The 9016-nt window shown below is 40.9% G+C and overlaps 1 pseudogene; it reads left to right on the forward strand.

The window, feature by feature from the left end:
* The first annotated feature begins 2816 nt into the window (after positions 1-2816).
* LOC145397671 (protein FAM200C-like) lies at positions 2817-6868 on the forward strand (annotated as a pseudogene).
* Positions 6869-9016: the final 2148 nt, after the last annotated feature.

Here is a 9016-nt window from a genome sequence, read left to right on the forward strand (position 1 = left end):
ATGTAGAGACAGCATCTTGGCCCTCAATATGGACAAAGTACTGACGCATAATCTTTTCACTGCGATGATTATTATATTATTCAGTTATCTGTAGGCAGGAGGAATAAAGCAAAAAAAAAAAAAAGGTCAAATTTAATTGTACTAATAGAGGCTGTAAAGTACATCACCCTTATCTGCTAATTTCTGTACATGCCAAGTCAGTACATTCTGATATGTCATTCAAGCAATCTATGTGGACACGATAAATAACAAAAGAACAATTCAATGCAAAACATGGAAAAAATAAGAAAGGAAGTGTTTTCAGAAAACCTCCTTGGCCGACGAGAATTCGGCTCGACGGACCATACTCTTAGTGGAACTTATAGGGGCTTTGTAGCAAATCTTCCTCTGCGATTTACTCTACATATTACTCTTTAGCATTATTTTGTATGTTAAAATTCTCGCTTTGACATCAACTTATTTCAGACAATGACATACAACAGGAGGCTGTGGGATGAGGCAGAGAGTAAACCGCAAGGGACGATGCGTTACGATTTCTCCACTGCTTGAGGATACTTCATGTTGACAAGTACGTATAAACTCTGTTGCTGGACATCTGACATTATATACAGAGTAAGGTAGATGGATACCAGTGATGACACACCGTAATGTAGCTGGCAGTCCACAAAATTACCTCCATCAGAATAATGAGGTATATTTCTATCGATGCAGAAGTGAAGTTTAGAATAAATGAAGTAGGAAAGGTGCTGTGAGGAATGAAAAAAGTGTTTAGATGTCGTTCGCTTAGAATGGATGTAAAGAGAAGGCTGTATGAGGGTGTTGTGGTACCGACTGCATTATATGGGGCTGAAACATGGAAGATGGGTGTAGCAGAGAGGAAAAGTTTGAATGTAATGGAGATGAAGTGTCTGAGGAGTATGTGTGGAGTAACGCGTATGGATCGAGTGAGAAATGATGAAGTGCGAAGGAGAACTGGAGTTGTTCGGGATGGCTGGTAGAGTTGAGCAGAGGGTGTTGCGATGGTTTGAGCATGTGGAGAGAATGGAAAATGAGCGATTGGTGAAAAAGATAACTAGATCTGATGTGAGAGGCGTAAGGCTGAGAGGAAGACCACGAATAGGATGGATGGACAGTGTGAAGAGAGCGCTGGATGCGAGTGGGATGTCTGTTGAGCAAGGAAGAGTGGCTGTGCGAGACAGAAATAAATGGAGAGAAACTGTGAATGAATAAGTGATGACGCAGCCCTGAGGGGATATTCTCCCTCATTTGGTCTGATCAGCTAGTCAGGTCAGGTACGGGTAAGGGGATGGGTCTGTTATGATGTGGCAGGGGTAAACCAGCTCTGCTGCGGATGTCACTGATTTCATTGCGCAGTTGACCCTTGTGCGGTGTGGTGCGGTGAGGATCTGTCCGTTCTCCCCTTTGAGGCTAAGATGCGAATGAATGTGTTTGAATGGATGAGTAAATGGGGAGTGTGTCGTCCTGTCTCGGCTACCTCCCTTTCCTTGGGGGAAGCAGTCTAGGTATATAGATAGATAGATTTCTATCAGAGGTGGCCTGCAGTCCTGACGGACCCAGGTTCGAATCCCGGCTGGGGCAGGGAACAGTTTAAGGATTTGAATTTCATTAAATCAGGCTTTACTGATCTACCAGAAGACCCGCCGACATGTCGTAAAAATACCCCCGCTAATACCAATACACCAGTCCTGCATGAGACAGCCCTAGCATGTATTCAATATGGACGGAGGGTGTTAGCGCCGAAGTGGTGACATGTAGAGGTGTATGGTATGTAGGAGGACTGCTGGGCCTTGATAGCAGGCTGTGAAGCCTATGCCCTGAGTCGGACACATAAAAAAAAAAAAAAAAAAAAAAAACATTGTCTGAATATACTATATATATATATATATATATATATATATATATATATATATATATATATATATATATATATATATATATATATATATATATATATAATGTAGAGATGCACCGGAGTTTAGATTAGATTTTTTTTTCTTCTCATCGATTTTCTAAAGTATTTTTTACTTACCCATCACCTTCATCATATTGCTTAAAAAAATTTTATTGTTTGATTTCATACTAGAGTTATGTTTGATATTAAATCTTTGACATAACATAACTGTAGTATAAAATTAGCCAATAGATATTTTTTAAGCAATACCATAAAGGTGATGAGTAAGAAAAAAATATTTTCCATTTACAACATAGATAACAAGGACAAAAATCTGTAATCTAGAGTCCGGTATATTTCTTATTACCATATAAATTAGTTTTCCAAATTGGAGTTTTTTTATGAACCACTCAATTTTTTTTTTTTTTTTTTTTTAGGTCGAACATCAAAATACTCAAAAATCACACTTATTCTAACGGTTTTCTTCGCTATGTCTTTGTGAATTTGCCTTCTGGTGGAGAAGACTGGTCTCAATGTGTGGTATGTCACAAAGTGTTGATGAAAGAGAGCATCAAGCCATCAAAGCTCTCAACTCACTTTTAGAAGTGCCAGTCCAAATATATAAAACAAAGATCAGATCTACTTCCAGTGCCGGGCTGTAGTGCTGACGGGGATCCAGTTTTACTTGTTCAGAATCCAAGCCCAAAAGCTTCAAGCTACGGCCGAACCATCCTACTGTGTTGCATGTAAAGATCTCAAACAGCAGAAATTCCACACCATCGCTGAGGATTTGATTATGCCTTGTTGTCATGAGATGGTAAGCAGGGTCTGTGGGATGGACCAGGCAAAGAAGCTTAGCGCTATATCCTTTTCGAACAACATGGTCCACCGATGAGTCAGTGACATGGCGTCAGATGTCCTGTCCCAAGTTATGACGGAGATCAAAGAAAGAGCATATGGCAAATTTTCAATGCAGTTTGACGAATCGTGCAATGTCATCAACTGCGCTGTTCTCCCTTGGCTCGTCCACTACGTCTACTAGAACCAGATCAAAGAAGAGTTCATTTTGTGAGAGAATCTGAAGGCGACCGAGAAGGGAGAGAATGTCTTCAATATCATGAACAGATTCTTCATCAAGAATGGACTGGATTGTAACTGTGCTCAACGGGTAGGAAGCGATATATACAAGTAGTTTAAAGTAGTATATACACAACGAACCACAAGGATATTGTTTCATTAACTACAAAGGTTACAAGAGGATGAGATAAAGGCAGAATATAAGAGGGAAGTTGAGGGACGATTGGGTAAATATGAATTGGAGCAGATGGGGAACGTGGTAGGTGTGTGCAGGATATTCACAGAAGAAATATGTGCAGCATGTGATGTGGTGTGTGGGGTGAAGAGAAGACGGAGGGGGGTGCAAGGAACAGCATGGTGAAATGAAGAGGTGAGACAGGCTGTGGCATAAAAGAAAAAAACATACAATGAATGGATGAGAAATAGGGGCAAGGAAGAAGTTGAGAGGCGGAGGAGAGAGTTATATGTAGAAAGGAAGAGAGAGGTGAAAAGATTAGTAAGAGAAAGAAGAGAGTGGACGAAGAATTTGAAAGGAATTTGAGTGTAAAGTGGAGGGACTGTCAGAAAATGTTCTGGATGGAGGTGAAGAGAGTAAGACAGGGTGGCAGTGAAGTTAACAGGGGATTGAAAGATAGGAATAGTAGATTACTAGTGGAGAAGGGAGAAAAAGTGAGCAGATGGAGAAAACACTTTAAGGAATTGTTGAACATAGAGGATGGAAGTAATGCGAGTATATGTGGCTGAGGAATGGCTGGGAGAAGGAGGGAAGCGAGAAGACAGGAAAAAAATCAGTAGGACAGAAGTTGTGGAAGCAATGAAGAAAGTCAAATTGGGGAAAGCCCCAGGAATTAGAGACTTCACCAAATCCCATTTCAGAAATCTGCCACTAGGTTCTCTTCCGTTGCCCAGCTCTAATGCAGGGTAGGCACTGAAAAAGTAGCCAGTGCGTAATTTCTTTTTAATTTTGACACAAAGTAAAACACCTCAAAACATATTTTACTCATGAAATTACCTAGATGGCATGATATACAACAAAGAAATTACAATATGGGAGCCCTTTGATTATATATAATGTATTTTAAGTGTCATTTTGTAAACTCAGCTTTCGTCAGTTTACTCATCTCTGTAAGCATAACCATCCATAAAGCAAGATAATAGTGATTAAAATAATTGTCATTCGTTAGTATCCACAAAAGAAAATTGATGGGTAGCCGCATATTTAGCAGCACCTTTCGATATGCTGCCCTGCCTGATGTAAGATTTTATAACAATACGGAACTGTTGGACTTCTTGGTCATCATAGTAACCAAAGTATTACACAAATAATTCATTTAAATGTTTCCCTGGCTCCATTGCACAGTTTAGTAAGTTTACACTTCAACTCCTCGTACTCTGTTATGATTAAAGTGTTGTACCGCATTGCCGTTTGTTTGGATTAATATGGCTGATTCACCAACTAAGCAATCGTTCAGTACATTATTTTCAGTGGAACTGCTTACTTCTTTAAAGCATGCTAAAACACACATCAGAAGTCCTGAAGGTAATCTCCTTTACTCACTGCACACGATTTATTCAAATATATGTAAATAGACAGCACACTATTTTAGTCCCCAAGCTAAGATTCTCTGATAGCTTGGCTATTCTTTCTTTACAGGTATATTGTTGCTCTTGACTGAATAAGAAAAAATATTCCTATAAATAGCAATATTATTATAAACTTAGTATTAGGTACAATTTCACAGGTCTTTAAAACCCCGCAAAAATATTTAATCGAGGCTGGGCGACGCTAGACCACTTGGTGGCAGACCTCTGAAACATGGTTTGGTGAAGCCTCTAATTGATGGAGTGTGTGGTGAAATGCTGAAGGATGGGGAAGAGATAGTAGTAGAATATATGTGGAAGATGTGCAGATTGGCCTGGGAGGAAGGTAGTGTCCCAGAGGATTGAAAGTCAGGTATAATTATTCCCATGTACAAAGGCAAAGGGGAAAAAGAAGCGTGTGGTAATAATAGGGTCATTTGTCTTCTTAGTGTAATAGGAAAAGTATATGATAGTATACTTATTGACAGAGTTAGGGAAATAACAGAGGAATTAGTTGGAGAAGAACAGGAAGGCTTTAGGAAGGGAAGAGTCTGTGTAAATCAGATATTCATTCTTAGATCTTTAGTGGAAAAGTTTCAAGAGAAGGGAAAGAAATTGTATGCGGCTTTCATGGATTTGGAGAAAGCATATGACTGGGTGGATAGACAAGGATTTTGGAAAGTATTAAGAATATATGAAGTAGATGGGAAGTTGTTGAATGCTGTGAAGAGTATGTATGATGGTGCTAAGGCTGTAGTGCGTGTAGATGGTGAACTGAGTGAATTTTTTTCTATGAAGGTTGGGTTGAAACAGGGATGTGTCATGTCTCCATGGTTGTTCAGTCTGTACATGGATGGGTCGATAAAAGAGGTACAAGGTAGGGCAGTGGATGTTCGAGTGGCCTTGGTGAGAGAGGGCAGTGTTTGGAAACTCCCTGTACTGTTGTTTGTAGATGATACTGTGTTGTTGAGTGAAGACGAAGGGGAGTTGCAAGGCTTGGTGGATGAGTTTGGGAGAGTGTGTAAGAAATGGAATCTAAAGGTGAATGTAGGGAAGACTAAAGTGATGGTCTTTGAGAGAGGTGAAGTAAGTGAATATACAGTGAGGCTGGATGGTGAGGAAATGGAAAATGTGAGTACGTTTAAGTACTTGGGTAGTGTGATGAGTATGGAGGAAAGTTTGGAGGGTGAAGTGCTTGAACGGGTGCAAGAAGGAAGAAAAGTTGCTTGTTCCTTGAAAACAATGATAAGAAACAGGGAAGTGAGCATGGAAGTGAAAAAGTTACTGCATGACAGTATTGTGATACCAACTCTAACGTATGGAAGTGAGGCTTGGACGTTGTTGGAAGGACACAAGTCAAGAGTGAGAGCAGTGGAAATGAATTATTTAAAAGGAGCCTGTGGAGTCACATGGAGAGACAGGCTGACAAATGAGGATATAAAGGAGCGTTGTGGTGTGGATGTGGATGTGATAGTAAGCGTTAGGAGGAAAAACTGAGGAGTTTTGGCCATGTGGAGAGGATGGAGGGTGAGAGACTGACGAGGAGAGTGTATGTGAGTGAGGTGGAGGGGGGGAGAGGGAGGGGGAGGCCGAGGATGAGATGGAGGGATGGATTGGAGAGGTATATGACAGAGGGGGATGTGAGTTGGGAGCAGGGCAGTGAAATGGCGGGAGACAGGGCGATGTGGAGTTGATTTGTTTGTGGCCACCCCGTACGGGATTGAGGCGTCTGGCAACAGATAGATAAACAGAATTACAAATATCTAGTTGTAATTAGTATATATTATACGATTTAGATAAGAAATATTTTACTATCCCTATCAAAACTAAAACCATACGATGCAAAGGATAAGTATGAAAGAATTATCCTATATTTTCTTTCCAATCCAGGTCTCTGTTGATGGGGTGCCGGTGATGTTGGGTGGTCACCTGGGATTTTGGGGCCTCATACAAACCCTGAATCCAGAAATCATCGTGGATCATTGCATCATTCATCGATACTAACTTGGATCAAGAAGCCTGCCTGCTAGTCTGAAGTCAGTGTGTGATGACGTATTGAATGTTGTCAACTTGATCAAGTCGAGGGATGTGAACTCCCACGTGTTTAATGAGCTGTGCAAGGAAATAGGAGAGCAGTATCAGGTTCTCTACCACATCGACTGCCACTGGTTGTTATGAGGCAAGGTTGTTCATCGAGTCATCGAGCTTCAAAAGGCTATCCAAAAACTTTTAGAACAAAAAGAATCTCTGTTTGCAGCCAATTTCGCTGATAAGGAGTTGCTAGGCAGAATGTGTTAGTTGCCTGATATATTTGTGGAGCTGAACAGTGGGAATCAGGAACTCCAGGGCTGAAATACGATCGATGCCCGTCACGCTGTGACCAAATTTCTGGGGAAACTGAGTCCCTGGTTGAGGCACATGGAGAAAGAAGTGACAGCCTAGTTCCCTACCCTAGATCAGTTTGTTGAAGAGAATACTGAGAACATCTCCAGACCATCGAGGGGGAGATCAGTGACCATTTGAAGGGACTAGAGACAATCCTGAATCACTACTTTCCGGAGAGTGACCGAGAAACCACTAGTCTTCAGTGAATCATTGACCCCTTCACTGTATCTGATGAGGCCATTCATGATGACGATTTCCCGTGTGAGCCAACGAAGTCTTGGAAATCGAATTCCAAGACCAAGGTTCAGATTCCCTTTGGAATGCACGACTACCTGACTCTTCAAATCTGGCCAAGAAAGCGTTAAAGTTGTTGTTGTTTTTTACGATGTACCTCTGCGAGAAGAGGTTCTCGACTGTAATGGGGATGAAAACAAAGGAAATGGCTTGCCTGGATGCGGCAAACGATATCAGGCAAGCACTCTCAAGCACGAAGCCAAGAATTCCTGAGCTAGCTGCTAAGATGCAACTCCAGCCTTTCCACTGACTGAATGCGACTGTGTTTTGATGATAAAGATGTGTAATGTTCAAAGACAATAATATGAAAAAAATAATGTCTAGGGCTCTAATCTATACAATGAATATGGATACTGACACCGTTTTGCGAATGGGGGTGACAGGCTTCATGTACGAGTACCATCTTAAATTGGGTAAGGAGCCGAAAAAGGTCGGGAACCACCAATCAAAGGTGTGTTTATCACAGCCCTGTTAAATAATATACTTATATATATATATATATATATATATATATATATATATATATATATATATATATATATATATATATATATATATATATATATATATATATATATATATATATTTTCCCAAACACCGGACAGTATTTTGCAACTAAGGAACACTCTTAACAGTACCGTAATATTTTTTTTTATTCTTGTCAATGCCAGGCAAATTTATTCAACCTACAAATGATGACATATGCAAAAGGGATTAGAATGTGTCGCCATTAACTCTTATTACTCCTTCTGTATGGGTACAACGATAGGAATGACTAGTTGCTAATGGTGATAGAAGATAGTTGCATAAATTGTCCACTCTTTGACTACTAGGACAGTTATCGAGAGAATAAAATAATTTGTCGTTAGTCTTAATACAAATTCAAGGTGAACCGACCACAGACAAAGGGTTACTCTACGTAATTTGTTAAGCCTTTAATCGCTAGGAAGTCTTTCAGTTCAAGAAAATGGTCTGGTATTAACTGCAGTAAAACTGTCAGATGTGCCAGTCAGTGCAGCGACGGGGTTAATCAAGCAGAGCAAAATCCACAACAAAACTAAAACTGTAGCACAAAGTTAATTAATTCCGTCGGTTTTCTGTTCGAACGCAGATGACGTAAGTATGCTTGCCAATGAGGAACTAATTATTAACGGTAAGTAATTGGTGTGGAAGAAGGCATATGAGGTATTTATGTGAAGTGGTGGTGAAGAGGTTCAATACGCCAGTGGGGGTCAAATTTATACCGTATGCGTAAATGCAATGGTGACTAGACATTTCTCAAGGTTTTTAAATGTTGGATCATTTCCAGGAGCGGCCGTGTCTGCCTGTCTCTCGCTAAGGATTTTTGGGCGTGAGGTGCGCCACTCTCGTAGATTTTACCGGCGTGAGCTCACAGCACCGCACCATACCATCTTCTCGCACCACACCACATACCATGCACCCAATCGTATCATGCCACACCATCCACCATGTACGCAATCTTATCACACCCCACACCATACCACCCTCTCACACCACACCACACACCATGCACCCGATCGTTATACATCACGCACCATGCATACCTTACAATCGTATCACACCACACCACACACCCTATCACTTTCTCACAACACACCACACACTATACCACTTTCTCACATCACATATCATGTCATATCACCCTCTCACACCACACCACACACCACAGCACCCTCTCAAACCACACCATGCATCATACCACCCTCTCACACCACACCACACACCATACCACCCTCTCACACCACA

The sequence above is a fragment of the Coenobita brevimanus genome, chromosome 5 (assembly GCF_032717465.1).
Source record: "Coenobita brevimanus isolate Jiangsu-jjx chromosome 5, ASM3271746v2, whole genome shotgun sequence".
Classification (NCBI taxonomy): domain Eukaryota; kingdom Metazoa; phylum Arthropoda; class Malacostraca; order Decapoda; family Coenobitidae; genus Coenobita; species Coenobita brevimanus.